Genomic DNA, 18,976 nt, shown 5'->3' on the forward strand with positions numbered 1-18,976 from the left:
TCCATCACCGGCCGTGTCCTCCACCTCCTCCTCCCCGGGAGCTGCGGGGGCAGAACAGGAGAAGCGGTCGGAGCGGGGATGGGAGGACGGAGAGACGGGCTTTCGGGCCACGGCGGCGGCCAGCCTGCCCGCTCCCCGCCGCCGCGGAGCCCCGCCGGCCCCCAGCCCTGACCCGCTCCCACCCGCGAGCGGAGCGGTCCCCCCGAGGGGCCGGGGAGAACCCGGCCGAGGCTGCCGCCCAGAGCCAACCGGAGCGGCTCAAGGAAAGGCCCGAAGGACTCGGCTGAGGCCCGTTCCCGCTCCGCCTGCACCTAGGGGCGTTTCCCCAGCTCCCATGCCGAACCTTCCCCCGCCGGGCTGCCACACCAGGGATGAATTTCCTTCCACAAATTTCCCTCTCCCTTGTCCTCACCACCAAGCCTGGGTTGCTAATGCACCTGTCTGCCTGCTAAAAGGCCTCGTCCCAATGTCTATCACAGCCGAGTGGGGGAAATCTACTGTACAAAGGGCTGCACACGTGGAAGCAGCTATAGATTTCCCTTCAGGTTTGACAGCGACTCTTCCAGGGCAAGGTGACTCGGGAATCGAGGGTCATAAAGAAAAGGGGTTCTGCAATCAGCTTCTAAAAACACTTTTGCCCCAGTCTGTTATCCAGAGGTGTTGTCAGGATTTAAGACCAATTCATGTTTGTTACCAGTTATGCAGATCGATGGGTTCAGATATGTAAATTTTCAAAACAGAGGAGGCAAGGAATACACCCTCACCCAGAACAAAATGTTATGTGGCATTCTCTGAAGGATGCTCACTTGGCAATCTACCCCTAAAATGACACAACCAAAGTTTTCATGACCACAATAGATTATGAAAAAGGGCTGTTAAAAGCCATATCATGCTGCTATGTCCCCAGTATATTCTGAAAATAATAGCTATGATCCACAACATGTTTTCACACAGCCTTTATTCAACTCTCCTTAGGGAGAAGACATGGGCAACAGCAGAAATGACAGCATTCCTAACATGGCCTGCCCATTCCCTCCTAGAACGTGGCTTAACCATTCCCTGCTAGAACAGGGAATAAAGAAAGAAGCACTGCTGGGCAAAATCAATGTAGACTATACCATGCCCTGACAATTGGTTTACTCCCTGGAACATACTAGACAATGAGGCTGTGTTTGGTCTGCTCTCACTGGCAGGAGTACATCATTTCCTCTCAAATGCACTGTCATTAATAACCTGATTTAAGCCAATATTCTGGAAATTAATGCTCAAAATGACACAATTTGGCAGACACTTCCCAAGCATTAGTTAGCAAAAAGAAAGCATGGGAGCGTAGAGCTATAAAACTTGTATGACAACACTTTATAAAGGATATGCTTTGCATTTCTATTAGCCACTACAAACAGAATTCCCGCCCTACCATTGTTTGGAGCTATACAAGTATGAAATATAAGAAATGAAATTCAAATTAATCATAGGGAACCCTATGTTGTACCTGAATCTTTTAGGGAACTTTCACTATGACTAAGACACCAGACTCAACCACGACCTGCCAGAACACAACCCCTTACCCTGCATGCCCCAAAATCCAAGCTCGGCTACCGCCTACGGTTAAGTTGGCTGATTTTAGATACATCTATATTGATACATAGGTATATATCTGTATCTATCTATATACATATACAAATGTATTTATACAGATTTTTAACTGGTACAACGAAAGCCCCGTTTGAGACCAAGTCCTAAATCTCTGTCCTCACGAAACTCCGCAGCTCGACCTTCTCCCCAGAGTCAAACCCACGTGGCGCCGGGAAGCGGCGCTTCCGCAGGTTTTTCTGTCGGGAATAGCTGTCCAGGAGGAAAAAGGGGTAAATAAATGGAAGAGGGGTAAATAAACAAAAGAGAGCAGTCCGGTGGCTCTCCCGTGCCCGGAACTTGGGGCAGGGCATCCTCCCGGCCCTGGCCCTTCCGTCCCACCGGGCTCCCGCCTCTGGGAGCCGAGAATTCGCAAACGCGGTTCAAGATTTGGGAGTGCTTCTGCCTTTTGTCCTGGTTTAAAGGAGCCGAGGGGATTTTTGGAGGACCTCCCTCATACCTGGCCGGTTTGTTGCGTTTGGATCAGGAGTAATATTTCCTTTTTGGGAAAGGAAAAAAATAAAAAGAAGAAGAAGAAGAAGGGAAAAAAAAAAAGGCTTGGATCTAAAGCCTCTGCATTACTCACCACCACTTTGTCCGCTGCCCGGCTGGGGAAATGCATGCACGGAGAGCCGGGCACCGCACACGAGGTATCCGCCGCTGCCAGCGCCTCTCAGGAAAATGAAGCAGTATTCATGAGCTGACCTCACTGGGCCTGGGAGACGGAAAGGATGGGGGGGAGAAGGGGGAGGGAAGAAAGCAGCGAAAGGAAGAGAAAGGAAAAGATTAAACGGCGAGAACCCCGCCCAGGCCTGAAGGCTGAATTACGTCCCTTCATCTATCTGCACATGGTGGAATAGGATTACAGCGCAAATGGGGAAGGAGCAGGCTGCAAGCAAGGGATGCGCCCGCTTTCGCTTCTCAATGCATGCGGACAATCGATTATGATCAATTATTTAGCGTCCCCTTCAGGGGAGCCTGCTCGGGCCGGGCAGGGGTGCCGGGCACCCTCTGTACGGGCAGGGCTGCGGTGACAGAGCTTTTCTTTCCTTTGTTCTCCGTCCTCGCCTGCGCCCCTCCGGCAAGAGCCCGCTGCCGCCCGGAGGGGCAGAGACAAAGGCAGCCCCGTCCCTGGGCTGGTGGAGAGCATCCCCCGGGGTGATTTACGGGCCTCTACACAGGGACTGGCGGGCCACTGACCCTTTCTTTACTCGTGTTGTGGGCAAATCTGTTTTATTTCTCTGTTCTGTCCTGAGGTGAATTTACCTTTGCACTGAAGCACCTCAGGAGTCTCTTAAGACTTTGCGCTAGAAGTCTTTCCCAATTACAAAGAAAAACGGGGGAAAGACTTGCTTTCTTTCCCCTTCCCTCCGAGGAAGGACCCTTGCCATGTGATGGCTGTGTGTGGGAGTGTCCCCGAGCCACCTGTGTGTGTGTGCACACCCGGCAGGACCAGCCTCAGGGGGAGCAGTGCTCCATTTGGGGTCCCTCTCCCTCCTCCTGCAGCAGCTGACAGGGCCGGGGGAGCTCCTCAGCCCCGGCAGCGCCTTCGCGGTGGGAGGCGGGGGGGAACACTTCCCTCCAGCCGTGGGGAGATTGGGTTTCCGTGTTGGAAACTCCTCCTGGAGGATAATTAAGTGATGATTTCGTGCCCAGAGGTATACCAGCATATACATACATGCATACTTCTATATACAAACTGTATGTACACATACACACTGTGCATACACATATACACAAACGTGTGTGCATACACACATGCCAGCACACCTACAAAACATACATACACATGCATGAGTTTCTATATTACATGTACACTTAACTCCGAGGTTCTTGTGCAGTCCTTGGGAAAGGCAAGCTCAGGGAGACGGGCTGCCCCCTTTCCAGCGACTCTTCTCATGACAGTCCTCTCCACCTCTCCTGATATGCCAAGCAGGACTCAACACACCTAAACCAACATATCTGGCACACAGAAAGGTACTCCCTCCATGCAGGTGCATGTCATCCAGACTCGAACCCTAGGACTGCATGAAAGGGATATATATAGATGTGATGAGTTGAGGATAATCACAAAATAGGAAATGGAACGTTAATGCTGAATAAGAACATCACTGGGACCATGAAAAGCTACTTTTAAAATTATTAATATTTAATAGGTTTTTTATGCCTTTGAAACTCACAAAAACTGCAATCATACCAAGTAAACAGAATAATTGGTTGAAAGCATGAGGAACAAAAATAAAAAAAATATTTCTGGAGTTGGAGTTGAGAAAATTTCCTATGAAAGAACTAGACAGATTCTGCTAGAACATCTAGGTCCTGATCTCAGTGAATATCCAGAATAGAAGTATTAAGATCATCACAACAACATAATATTTCATTTACACAATATCATCCAGAAGGACAAGCACAACAGTCCCAAATTTTAAGCACATTATTTACCATCCTTTCTGCTCCCTTGGTGGGTGAGTTGCCTGGAGGAACTTTCTACAGAAAACAATTATGTGATATGATGTCATCAGATTATCTTCACCTACATTGTCAGGCTATATGTCTGATAGTAAAGATCAGTCTTATTGTGGTAAAAATTACCAGTTTCTTAGTGTGGTTTGGGACGGTTGACTTAATTCTCAAAATTTCCATTTTGTCTAAACGTCAATGCTGACAGAGTTATAAAATTTGACATGGGGACAAAAATATTCTACTCACATAATTTTCTTTTCTGGGGGAAATGGATAAAATCAACACAAGTTAAAGTACAGTTTTTCTCATATAAGATTCATTTCCACTAGGAAATTTTCTGCCAGATCTCTGTGGGCATTTTCTATTACTAACAGATCATGATAGAAAAGATACAATAATTATATCTACCCTTGAGTAAGTGCAGTATGAAAAGACCCATATATAAAAATTAACACAGTTAAAAATTCCACTTACAAGCAGATTTTATTGTGGAGTCTCTAAAAACTTCTGGATTGAAATACACAGAAGGGAAGGTCTTCACAAAGAAAACAAGGGGCTCTCAGCTGACTACTGTAATTCAGAAATGAAACACTGACATGATGCAGAACAGTTGTACAAATACAATGACTCAAATGTCAGGGAAAACAATGAAAATAAAATACTATAAATTATTTTGTGAGGAGTAGAGAACAAACAAGAAAATATAATTAGTGGTCCCCTATATTTCCATGGTGCAGATATATTTTGGTTACTAGGAGCAGTTCTGATTTCCCATCTCAAACCAGGCATGGTGGAAAGAGGTGAGGTTCAGGGGAGAGTGGCCAGGGCCTGAAGTGTCTCTGCTCAAGGAATGATCAGGTATGGTAGGAGTCTTCAAACTGGAAACAGGGTGACTGAAGAGAAATGTGATGCAAATCCCTACAATCTTTAGTAGAGAAGGTAAACAAGTTTAAAAGGTTCACTGTTAGTCACAATCTCTTCCCACAGAAATAGTGCAGAGATGCAAATGTGAAGGAAAGAAACAAGCAGGTGATACATTCCAAAAACCTAGATAAGAGTCCTTGTGGTTAAGCTATTCAGCTATGACAGAGTGTTGTGAATATAAGGATCTATGTGAGTTTAAAAAGTGATTCAAGAAAGTAATGGAAAAAATTAGTTGGAGACAAAAAGGGGCAAACATGATCAAAACCTACCTCTCCTCTGACTATTTTTTTATCTGGTAGGTGGCTTGGGAGACGTATTATTATGTGTTTTTGCATTCTCTTCCAACATGTACTATTGACCACAGTCAGACACCTATCATAAGATAAAAATCTGACTCTGTATGACAATCCTTATCCTGTTAGTATCACACTCTAGCTCTGCCCTTCTCTCTTTTCCATCTTATTTTGTTTTCTTTATTTCTACTTCATTCTTCTGCCTTAGATTTATTTTTGTGCAGAGCATTGGCAACCTGCTGCACCCTGGTAGAGCATACCTATGGCTTTTTCATTACTTTCTTGTCAATAGCTAGAATTGTTTCTGACTCAAGTTAGAGCTGTGAATGTCTTGTTTTCTAGTCCCCATTATTGCTAGCTCATGTAGAGACACATTTTTGTGTTCAGCCTACAACTGCATTAAGTTGTATGAAGTTATGCAAGAGATGAATGTACAGGAAGAGAAAGAAGAGGAAGAATTTCTCCTCCAAGCAGAGTTTTAGTTTAAGTCATATAAGTTTCTTTTCTTAAGTTAAGAAGAGAATCCCTTTACATAACACCCTAAAAGTGTGACCAAAGCATGACCTCCTAGCCTCCAGTAGAGAATACTTTAATAACAGATTTCAGAAGCGGCTTGGAGAGGATGCTTTTCCAGGAAAGTGCCTGGGTGGCTCACAATCACTGTACTTTCTCCATTTGCTTACTCACCTCCTCTGCCCTCTTGGGAATATGCTGGGTTATGCTGGTGCAGAAAGAGAAGATTCTGGAGCATGCTGTGCTAATTCATGGTACTGGCATTGCCCCAGCTGGCAGAGGCTGCAGTTTAGCTCCCTGCCCAGGAGCATGTGCTGGACACCACTAATTATACCCCAGGCCAAGGCCCAATTCTCTGTCCATTTAAAAAAAAAAAAAATTGAGACTTTGATTCACCAGTTTCTAATATGTTGACTAAGCACCTCAAGAGGTAATTTGAGAATAAACAATGAATACATTAGAACTGTTCTATTTTCTTATTTACTTGTAAATGGAAAAGCTTTCCAGAGGTACTGGATAGCAGGATTGTACAGCACCAAATCATCATACTTCAAAAAGAAGAAACCTTGATGTTAGATAGGAATAATACTTGGCTGAAAAATCAAAGCTAAACCCCAAATATTTTATGTTCACACAACTCAGCAGAACAGAATAACAGCACCAAACAATTTGTTAAAAGACACATAGTTTGACGTACCTGTTTAGCCAGACCATTATATAAAATCATGGTGGTCTGATTGCCATTCCTCCCTCCTTTTTCCTCCTCCTCCTCCTTAACAGCTGCTTCTCAGCCAGAGACAGCCATAGCGTGGCACACTGGGGCTGCACCTTCTGTTCATCAGCAGATCCTACCTACCAAGGGGACAGGATGCCCCACCAAAGGTACAGCAGTGCCATCTGCACCCTCCCTGGCAAGTCACTCCAATGGGAGAACTAGGTCATGTTGCCTTTTACTGCTATGTAAAGGAAGCAGCTTCAGCTTTCATATCTGTAAGGGATCACCTGTACCCTAATTCAGCAAGTCTAGACCTCATGCACTGTGTCATACCCCTCTTGGTTTAACCCTTGTATTCAAACACCTCTCTGGACTCTCAGACTCACAAGATTGTAAGAAGGCACAAAAAAGTTAAATAGTAATGAAAATTAGAGGCATCTTTTGTTCCATCAATGGAGAATAAAACTAGGTGGAATTAGGTCTGTTGCTTTTAATAACTAAATTCTTTTAAAATAAGGGCTTAGTTCAAATTTTGCTATCACACATTTCATTCAACTTTTCAAAAGGCTTCAGGAAGTTTCATAATCCTGGATTTTATTCCTACAGCAATCAACTGTACTTATTGTTCAGAGATAATGACAGAACTGAACATGCCCTGAAACAGGCCAGTTCTGCTCAACCATTTCCAATGATAAAAAAAATTCTGTCAGTCTCTCTCTGTCTCTTCTAGAACTTCTATACCTCATGTTACTAGAATGATTTAAAAACAGGTATCAGTTTTGAATTTAAGACACTGGAAAAGATCTCTGTATTGCCGTGTTTGTTGTCATTCTACTTTCTCATACTCTCTTCAGAGGATAAGATTACTGTAAACTTGCATAAAAGCTATCATGTATACATATATCTGAATAGTCTATATATTGCATTAGTATCTAAACCTCATTGATTATTTAATGAGGCTAATGGTAGAGGAACAAATAGAGAAAATGTTATAGCTAAGACTGTGGGAATGAAAGCCAAAATATGGAATTCCTCTAGATTAATCAGTCTTGTACCCCATGTCATTGCATTTTATAAAGCATACTCACTGGCTGCTGAAGGTAAACAATATTCCTTTGGACACTAACACAGTACCAGTACACTCAAGCAGCTTTTCCAGGAAGAGATTTCAAATATAAAGTATTTTTGTTGCAGATGATCAGTTGCAGGTGATCTCAGAGTTAAAATAGGTGTTCTTAAAAGAAATTAGTCATGAACAGGCTGTATTCTGGGGTCTGTCTGCTGCCTCCTGACAGGGAGGCACAACCTGTGCATTGCACTGACGGGTGGTCCACAACCAACATGAAGGTCTTATTGTCTGTCTTAATCTCTAAAGTCCCCATTGTGACTTTCTTGAGCAGACTGAAGAGCTTCTTACCCCATGGTGTTCCACCACAGTTTAAAGCAAGTGAAAACAGTGGTTCTAGCATCCTAGAGGGTTTGCAGACTCCTTCCTCTGTACCTAAAGAGAGTTTGGGAGAGGCAGGACCATCCTAATCTCATACATCTGGTGACCAACAAAACACAGTACTGTTCAGGGGTCTTCACAGTAGGTGATTTTTCTTCCTTTATTTGTAGGCACTAGAATGCCCAATTCCCCTGGAATGTGAGGGGCCTTAGGTCCTTATCTTGGAAAGGCAGGGAAGACGTGACGAAACAGGTGAATAAACAGTCTGCATTTTGTTAGCTGAAAGGCTTAAGAGTGTTTTATGTTTTTATTTATTCCTCATTTAATGTTAATTAAATTTTTATTTCCTCCCTGTTAATTCAGTGTGCTTGTTTTGATAACTTATGGATGTGCATAATTGTTTAGGCTGGGACTGTATCTTCCTGCTCTGACTTCCAGGTGGCATCACATTACCATACACATAAGCTTCAAGTTGAAAATGCCACCTAGATTTTCCAAGATCTGATGTTAGATAATTAGTTGCTTTTCCACCTGTGATACCTCCTGAATTATTCTCTGCCTTTTTGTCCTCTTCTAATGGATAATCTCTCTTTTTATTTTGTCTTTGGTTTCTCTGATATTTTCTTTTTCACAATAACCTGCTATTTAAGATCAGTGGATTTTTGTACATATCATCTGTGAGCTTAATGCAATTTTCAGAGATAGCTCTTGGCCTAGGAAATTTTGAAAATGTCAAATTTATCTCTGTTCTTTTTTTCTCCTAAACACCTGTGAGACCTCAACATAAGTAGTTCTGAAAATAAATTTTTTCATTTCTATGTTTGAATAGATTTTGTGTATGATTACAGGACATTTTATTTGTTAATTCACACTTACAAATCCTGTAAAAAAAATCACTGTATTTAGGCAAGCTGCAAATTAATAAATCAACAGTGAATGAAATCCTTTGTTCAACAATTTACTGGGCTTTTTATGAGGCTTGTTGTGCTGCTATCTACATCCTGGATCGTATCCAAGCTTCTTACATAATGCCCTAGTACTTTTAGAGAAATGAGAGGACTCTGGCACACATCAAAACAATAAAATCAGTATATCAGGTTTTCCAGCTGGTGCATGTGCACAGAAAAAGTTCTGTAGGTGTATTGAGAAGTACACATGACAGATTTGTTGCAATTTTGACTCAGGGACGGAATTTTGATTCCGGTTTAAAGAGCAAGTGAGAAAATTATTTTCTCTCAGTCTGCTGCTTTGTGTACGCTGCTATTGCTTTAGATGATTTTAATGATGATTTTAGATGATTTTAGATGATTTTTTTTAGTGTGGGTCAGCCGTGGCTGTACCTGCAGCAGCTTCTGCTCTCTCCGGGCTGCGGGGGAGGCGCTGCCTGTGCCAATGGGGCCGGAGCCCCTGTTTCTATGGAGACTCTACCGGCCCCCACCCCAGCCAGCAGCCCCTCCTCAATTACACGGAGCTGGTGCAGGGGAGGGACAGGAGGGGGAGGCAAGGAAGCAGTATTTCCAAGCAGGAGCCTGGGAAATCAGTATTGCTGTGTTGTAGTGTCAGAGTGTCAGGGAATGGACAGAGGCAATCCCTGAAGGGCAGGTTCCATGGAGATGATGGGCTCCTCTACCCTAAGCCCTTCCTGCACCCCTTGAATGTCACAGAAAGCATGACAGACACAACGTGGTGATGGCCTGGTCTTGTCTGGAGTCCCTGTGGAGAAATGTTTTTCAGCACAACACATCCACCCTGCTGCAATTCTGCTGTGAGCAAAACAACAATCCAGCTTTGTGGAGTAAGGACAGTCCCAGTGACACCGGAGTCCTGCAACAAGGTTCTGGGTCACATTGCCATAGCAATGTGTAAACCCTGGACAGCTGATGCTGTGGCCCACAGAGAATCAAAATGTTGCAGGACAGATCTGAAATAATCCTTTATTGATCTAAGGTGCAAGAGGCCATAATTCAAGCATAATTGACCCTTAAGCTTAAGATAATGCCTTTGTGTTGGAAAGGGTGCTGCAGAGCGAGTCTTGCTGCAGAGTGAGTCTTTCTGCTCCCTCTGTTCTGAGCCTGAATGTGAGGTTAACTTGGTATCTATCCCAGCAAAGTCAGCAATAAATCCAAGTGCTTCTGTTCGGCTGAGTTAATCAGTTATTAATGAAATATATATACTGCAGAAGATGCCCTCTGTGTTTCATCCATTACTGAGAGAGGAAGTCCAAGGAAGGCACATAAACTCACCCTGCCATACACCCATACTTACTCAAAAGAGCTGTGATCCACTCTTTCCAAACCCACACGCTTTTCCCACAAGCCAAGTTGTCTTGTAATTGTAAAAGAGGCATGGGTAGGAAGCAACAGATCCTTCTTATACAGAGATGTTCCTTTAAATCTTCTGGTACTGAATTTTGGCTCCATTAAGGCCAATAGATAATCTCATATTGATGTCAAAATGACCATCCCCAGTGTTAGGATTCCTTGGACATTTTACCCATTGTCTCCTCTATGCTGGCACAGGATTCCTCACACTTATTTGAGTACTGACACATTTAATTTAGAAACTTTACTAAACCAGCTGTCATAAAGTAAATATGCATTTTCAAATCACTGATTGTTTCCACCATGACTGGAAAAAGACAGTGTTCTGTTCACTTGAAATGCTTCATATAACCCAAGAACTTCTGTGAATCATAATAATGAATTGTAGTAATGGATTTTATTAAAACATCAATTATCTTTGCATTTACAAAATTTTTGTATGACTTAAAAAAATATGAGGAAAATAAAAATCATTTGATGTAGCAAAGTAAGTGTTCCTAGTTTTTTAATAAGGTTTTTCTTTCAAGAGGAAATCTGAAGTTACTGGAAAGGAAGGCTCTCTCTTCTGAGCTGCCAGTGCTCAGGCACAGAGCCAAGCAGCGCATCCCATCTCTTGTTTGATGCTGCCCATGTACCTTATGATTTCCAGTTACAGTCCTGCAGTCATGATAATATTTGCTGCTCTTCTACCCTTCAGATCTAGTTCTGGAATGAGATATGAGTAACAGACTAATTCAGGGAAGTTAAGTAATTTTTCTCAAAGATGACTGAATCCATTTATTTTAAGGAAAAATCCCACAACATTTTAACCACTTTTCATTTGCATGCACTTTTCATTAATCCATCATCACTTTAAAGATGCTTAACCGAGTTGACACAAAATTTCAGCTTTCATTTTGTTTACCATACATTTAAGAGCTTGGATACCAGAAACTATAGTTCTGAAGGTTTCACTACCATTAAAGCCCACAAAAAGACACATGAGAAAACTTTCCTTGAGCCCTCTTTAAAGAACAAATGTCTTCTTCAATGACTGCTGTGGGGACACTCTCTCTCATTGCAGGAAGTTTTGTGAGCCATTGGGAGTCTGTGTGCATCTTGTAATTACTATTAAAGTTTTGCCAAATGGTCAAGCTATTTCTTCAAGCAGTTTTAAAGTGTAACTCAAGCCCAGGTGCTCTCATTAACTACCCTTTCAAATAGCCTGATTCAAGCCATTGAGATAATGGTGACCTGCACCACTGATGTGAAATGAGCACAACACAGTTATTTCCGTGGCTGCCTGGTGAGCATATTGGTGTCCCCTGACCAAAGAGTTCTGGAAACTCTCTGGGGCAAGAGAAGCTACTAGTCCACTTCCTAGACAGTAACATTTGAGATTCTCCCCTTCAATATTTCTGCAAATTATGAAAGACTCTCCATGTCTGGACAGGGTCTTGTTGGTATCTGTAACTATATCCACCCTGACACATGGATTCACCACTCGGTTAGTGTTTGACCTGTGTCATAAGGACAGCATACATACAAGGGTCATCAAGGTCAGAGGAACTGTTTCTTACAGGAAAGACAGAAGCCAGCTCTGCTTCAAAGTCTTTTCTCTGTGCCAAAGCTGTTTTTTGTACAGTATCACATTACTTGCTAGCACAAGTTTCAGCTGGACCAAAACCAAGTTAACTTAGCCCAAGTACAGCATGGGATGCTTATGCCAGTTTAAGGAATTATCCTGACTGCAGTAAAAGAGTTGATACCTGGCCCAGTATAAAAATTGCTGGACAAAGGGAAATTTTTGCCAATTTTTTTTTTGGCAAAACATTGGAAAGCATTGTTGCTATTAAGCGTTTGTTTAAAATCATTCTGTAGCACATTGCCACAATGTCTGGTACAAGAAGCCTTAAAATCAGATGTACCTTCTCTTTGCATCTGTCAGTTGACATGGAGACAGCTGACTGGGAGAGAAATGTAGATTTTTTTACTTCAGTGATACGATCTGGTGTATGTGCATACTTGCCAGCATATAAGGAACATGTTCTAGTCCAGTCTTCTGATTTTATACAATTTTTATTTCAGTTATGGGTAGAAGTGATACCAAGATTGAAAAGTTACATAGCATCATCTAGTGTTCATACACAAATCTACAGGAACCTGCAGTTTCACCACCCTCACTTATTCAGATTAACTGGCACCAGTGTTGGCTCCAAAGGAAAATGTGAGATAAATTCCTTATTTCCAGCTGTTGGCCTGTGGACTCTAAGGAAGGAAAAAAAAAAAAAAAAAACACCAAAAAACCACCAAACAACAAACAAACAAACAAACAAACAAACAAACCACAAACAAACAAACAAAAAAAAACCACCAAAAAAACCCCACAATAAAAAAAACACCAAGAAAAGAAGAGCTGTGCTATACTCATGCTGTTAACATTCACAGGAGTGGGACCAGAATATTAAGTATTTTTCTGCAAATATTTTTGCAGATAAAGCTAAGCCAAAGAATTTTGGTGTGCAATTTTAGTATAAGGATGGTAAAAGCCCAAGATCAGAGCCTGCTGTACTCACTCAAATTTGACAAAATAAATTAGAATGCTTTATTTTTTAAGTACTTGTTCAAAAAAAGAGAATCAGAACAGGAATCCAAATCTTCCATCTCCAAGGCTAAGCATTTTAAATTAAATTACTTAGAAGGAAATGCAATAGACATCCAGGAGGACATCACAGAGTTCAGAAACCTGCTTTCTATAAAGCATGTCTGCTTAGGTTCACTTTTCAGGAGGGAGGTTCTCTTCTCCTTCTTAAAAGCTTAAGATTTCAAAATTTTAAGACTGTTTATCTTAACTGTGCACTGCGTTTTTATGTGTAGAACAGCCAGCAGAGAGGTCAATGTTAATGCAAAAAAGGAGAAAATAAAGAAGGAAAAAGAGTTCCTCTATCTTTCATTTAAGTCTAGGCTGCAGTGTAAGACTTTCTTGTATCTGTGTCAATGACACTCCTAAGTACCTCCAACAGGTCTCATCACTCTGGAAAAGGCAGCTGCTGTTTCTAGGGAGCACAGCAGCTCCCTATACTACCCAAACTGCAGAAAAAGTGCAGATCACATCTCCCCAGGCTCTTCTGCTGGATGCCATCCCCTGTCAGTAAGAATCATATTGTGGCTCCCTGCAAAGACCACAGAGCATGAGCCAAGTGCAGGCAGAGAGCAGACAAAGACAGGTTATACTGGAAAACAACGCAGGAGCAGGACAGCCAGCCAGATGGGAGGCTGAGGGAGGCATACCTTTTTATCAAAAAACCTCCTCTTGTCTTCCTGATGAGAATTAAATGGGACAATTAAGTGTGACTCAAGGTGAGTAAGGTCATGGGACACACTCATTTGAGGAAATGGCAGTTCAGAATAGACCAGGAATATTTGGGAAGCTGGACATTTTTTTTTCTAGTGAAATCAGAGGCCTCAGAGGTTCTTGTTTGATAGGAGCACCTGCAGGCTAAATGAATTCCTTTCAAACCCATTTAAAATTAAACACATGTTTTGCTTGCATCTTTTTGATAATCCAAGGCCTAATTTTTGGCTTTTGACAATGGACTAGAAATTCCTGTCCTGCAATAGCTGGTTCAGTTTTGTGCCTCAGGGTTTTTTTTATGATCCCAAACTTGGTGGCCTTAGTCATATTTATGTTTGCTGTATAATATCAGCAGGTGGCTGTCAGATACAGGAAATGAATGTCACATGCATCTTTATGCATTGGACACTTGCATTATGGAATTTATATTGATATGTATGAAATCATGTCATGTGGGAAAACTTAGAAGCAGAGTTCTCAGGAACTCCCAGGTACTGGAGTTTGGGGTGTGTTCTAAAAAGAAATAAAAGTTAAGGGAGAGAAAAACATGAAAAACTGGGCAATGGAAATATTTGTAATCTTTTCCAGAACAGATATTCTGTTTGAAAAAAATGGAGTTTTTTATGTCATCTCTCAACTTGGTGACGTGACATCTCCCCATACACTATCATTAGTGTATGTTGTGCAAGGATCTGTCAATATCCGGTCATTTCTGTCTTTTAATACCTATCCATGCATGTAGTTGCTCCTTATACACCTTTTCTGGCTTTATAAAACCATAATTATATTTCAAAAATGACTGATTTGGTTTAGGAATTATATGTTGAATATACATTTTAGTTTAATCAAATAGGTTTGGAATTTGTTTTTCGTGAGTTATTCAGACTTCTCTAAATGAGGCTGAAATCTTTTTTTCTTGAAAACCACCCTTATTTCCTTACTCATTGCAAATGAACAGCAGAACCAAAATAGTGTGTTGTACACCAACACAGAATATCAATTAGAAACAACAAGAGTGTTATTCTTTCCCATGACAGAAGCAAAATTGGGCAATAAATGTGAGGCTAATTTATACCTCGTGTTTTATTTTACATTTCTTTCTGGTTGTCTTGCGCTAAAATTTATTTTTCCTACTTGCACAATGAAGACCAATCTATTTCTCTGAGAAATATTTTTGTTAGCTTTCATTTCCCTTCTAGCAAGAAAGCTTCTCCCCTCCCCCTCCCTTTTATTTTTCAGTCTAAGGAAAATGGCTGCAGCTGGAAGAAGATGGTTGCCAGTCTTCTTAAAATTTTCTCTGCAGTCTGTGAGTTTCAAGAGCTGATTTTAATTCCTGAATTAATTGTTTACTCCTTACAAATGGGAAAAAAAAAAAAAAAAAAGGCTGTTTTGGTCCAAGTTTCTAATTGATGCAGTTGTTTGCATACTTCACATCAGTAAATCTGGGCACTAACATGTAGCCACAGATTAACTGCTTTGAATATTTGTGTCTTTCTTTTAATTAATTTTTTCCATTGTGCTGATTTTTTCTAATTAGTTATTCTCATTTTCATCTAACTAAAATGTCATGCTAAAATTATAAGTGAAGATTCAGTTTATTTGTCTTATAAATGAATGCATAATTAATGACAGATTGAAAAATAAACCCAACTCACAATGTGATTCTAGTAATTTTTGCTGCAGTTTACTCTTTCCCTGATTATATACAAACAAACAGCCAAAAGATATCCTTAGCTTCGTAAGGAGCCTTGCAGCTGTATTTGACAACAATTTCTAAGAAAAAATAGACATTCTATTAAAAAATTGCTATCATCTTCTTTCATTAAACAGGTGTTTACAACTCAGATGTTCTCAGGAGTATATCTCTCTATTTTGGTCATATCAACTTTTAAGTACGTGTTTCAGTGAGTGGGGCTTTTGTATAGTCTGACTCAATGGAATTAATTCCATCACACTGAGAAAATAAGGCTGAAATTTTTTATGGTAGGTGTTGAAGAGGTGATGCTGAAGACCACACTGCAGGTGCTAAATTCTACAGATATCTGACTCTGTGATCAGCTTCACCTTCAAGCTGAAGATAAAAAAACAGTGAAGATTATGGTATAATCCAAACTAACCTTTAAGCTAAACATACTTCCATAATACCATTATTAAAAGGAAAATTATAGGTTCATTCAAATTTTTCTGATTTGGGTCTCGTAATTTTTTTTAATTGGCTGACTGACTACTTTCATGTGTGTATACATATATATTTAAGTGTACATCTTAACACTGGTCCTGCAAGCAAGCCTGTTCAGGAAATCTGACTATGGTCTTGACTCCTCTGGAGGGAGCACTGTGATCTGGAAAGAACACCTAGGACACAACCAAGTACCCATTACACATCTTGTGTGTAGCTTGCTCCTCAATCCATATTTTTACCTTGGTGGTGATTAATCTTCTTTTACTTTTATTAACTGGAGCTCTGGAAATGTTGGATTTACACCTGCCTTTGTTGCCAGCCAGACTTCCACCCAGACAGCTTCATGGAAAGAATGCTGTTTTGTCTGGGAAAGAAAAACTGCATAACATAAAATCCCACCACAGATATGAATCTGATCTTTCTCTGTGATGATTAATCACAATTTATAGTCTTAATTGTCAGAATCATCAGCACAGGTTATGCTTTTTGGTGAGGCAAGATCAGCAGAGGACACAGGAAGGCTTTTGCAGAGGGGAGAATGGGATTATTAGACAACATGAGAATGATGTTTTCCAAAGAAGGAGAAATGTTAGCATCAAGGATGTAGGAAGGAGCCAGGATATGATGATGCAGCACCTCCTGCTAGATCCACTACACACAGAGTATAATTTCCCCTCAGCCTGATGCTCCTACCATGTGTCTTGCTGCACCAGTGGTTGGGTCCACTCATGTGACCACAGGGTTTGGCTGATGACCTTTACTCACAACAGCACCAGTAGCAATTTATAAACCCTTTTATAGACCTGTTAAAAGGTTTTACTGGAGGATACTGATGCCAGAGAGATCCTCCCTGCCAAATAATAAAAGCCTGTGACAGAAAGAAAGTCTGCTCAAGACAATAGCTGTAGACAATAACAACAGAGATTAGTATGAAACCTAAATTTATCCACTGCTTTAAGCTTATTCAGTGAAATACATGAAGAATACTTTCAGCTACAGTGCAGTCGTTTTTCCCTGAAACAGATCAGAGTCAAGGGGCACCCACAATTACTGGTGGAAGTGTCAGGGCATGAAAAAAGGTGCCATGTGACAGGGAGGCTCATAATAACATTCCATCTAAATGAGAACTCATTATTCTTCCTCTTAGGACTGTTACCCTAAAATGAAGTGGGTAAACCCTTCCTTTCAGTGCTATTTTATGTGGCTGACATCCCCAGTTTACCTGAAGGTTTCTCACCTGTAAAACTCTGTGTCAGTTCTGAATTAATTCCTCTGGGAATACTGATGCCCCTTCCTTCCTGACTTTCCAGCTCCTTCCTCAGTGTATCCAGTCAGGACTAAGGAACCACATGATTTGATAGTTTGGAGGCTTAGGGCTGCCATTTCTTCATGCGGTCACCTCAGCTAATCTAATTGGTGCTTATTAGCTTTTCTGCAGTTATCTTGAAGCAAAATCTGTAGCCCACTTGAAAACTGTAGCATTCTCTCTTGAAACTTGGTTATTACATATCAGACCTGAAATTACCACACATCATACCCTACAGTCTTTTCCAGCACGTGATTCTGCTGCAATGTCTCTAGGAACACATCTTTACTGAGTAACTGGTAGGGTACTTGCTAACAGAGTGGTGAATAATGGTGTTGACATTACTAATAGTCTTCCTTAATCTCCCCCTTGCTTAAAATGCTGACATCCCTGGAGGGCTGCTATGACTCAACACCCAACACCAACACCACTCAATTGACTCAAGTCAATTGACATCACATGTACCCTCCCCTCTATCCCCTCAGGACAGCCAAACCAACTGGACTGGATTCCAAACTGGAAACACCAGCTCAGATATTTCCCAAAGGAAAACTGTTGCGTTTAAAGTCTTACAGAAACTTCAGCAACTTGTTTGCACACACAGATAAGTGCAAAAATGAAGTAAGATTTATCTGAATTATAATGAATTATAGTTATCTAAATGAATTATAATATTCTTTCAGGAAGATTTTTTGTTATAGTAATAAAAATTTTTCGTTGACTCTTTAAAGATTAACTACGTTATTGAAGTTCTTTTATTATCATAATAAGGCAAGAGGCTGAAACTTCTAAAAGTGAAGGGACTCAGCAGTTTGTCTAAGTAGATGTATTCTTGTTCATTGTTTCCCATTTAGTATATAACACAATATTTTTTCTATCAAATAGCTCAAAAATTGATATAAGGCAAGCATTATGTCATTAATTTATCACAATTCTGTATCAAAAGTCTTTTGAGAAAGTGTAGTTTTGCATTTACGCTAGTGATTAATATTTTCATGCCTGCCCAGGTCAGTGTTAATAGGCTTTGCCCTTCTAGATGGCAGAGCAGGAGAACAGTTTTTCATGCACAATAAAGTTCCACACAAATATGAATGTAGTTCACTACCAGGTAATCTGCCATGAGGATGTAAATATATGGTATCTCTAGAAAAAAAGTGAAGGTGTTTATTCACCTCTCTTTACCTTATGTACCTTAAGTAAAATTACTCGTAATACAAATGTCTGGTATCTTTCATTAGAAGAATTCACGCTCTCCCCTTTGACTAAAGAAAAACAGGAGTTTAGCTTCCCAATTTGGACACTTCTTTCAGTGATGGTAAGAAAAAAAAAAGCCAACAACTCTTACTCATTCCTTCATGTTCCTAAATAAAGGGTTATTATGAATTTTGTGCCTTCTATTTCATAGAGTCACAGGTTTCCTCCACATGTCTTGTGCCTTAGCTCATGCCTTTCATCATCCTTCCTTTTTAGGTCTGAGCTTTTCTGCCCATTGCCTCAGTTAGAGCCTAATACATATATATATGAAATCAGCATAGTTCTTGGCATTTGTCCTTAGGATTATTTAATAGAATTCCCTACTTCAAGAAAAAAAAATTAAAAAAAAAAAAAAAAAAAAAAAAAGTACCTTTCAGAAATTATTATTTCAGAATATATATCAGAAATTATTTTAGAAAAGTAGTAAAAAGAATATTGGTTTTACTTGATCTAAAAATATTTTTTCTATGTCTAAAGGTAAACCTGTAATTTCTACTCCCTCTACAGTCAGTCAGGAACAATACATCTCTCAGTAGTGTGCTTTAAATGAGTTACATTTTGAAAATGCCTGATTCTCTGATTTGGTTATCAA

Source organism: Prinia subflava, chromosome 2 (genome assembly GCF_021018805.1).
Source record: "Prinia subflava isolate CZ2003 ecotype Zambia chromosome 2, Cam_Psub_1.2, whole genome shotgun sequence".
NCBI lineage: Eukaryota > Metazoa > Chordata > Aves > Passeriformes > Cisticolidae > Prinia > Prinia subflava.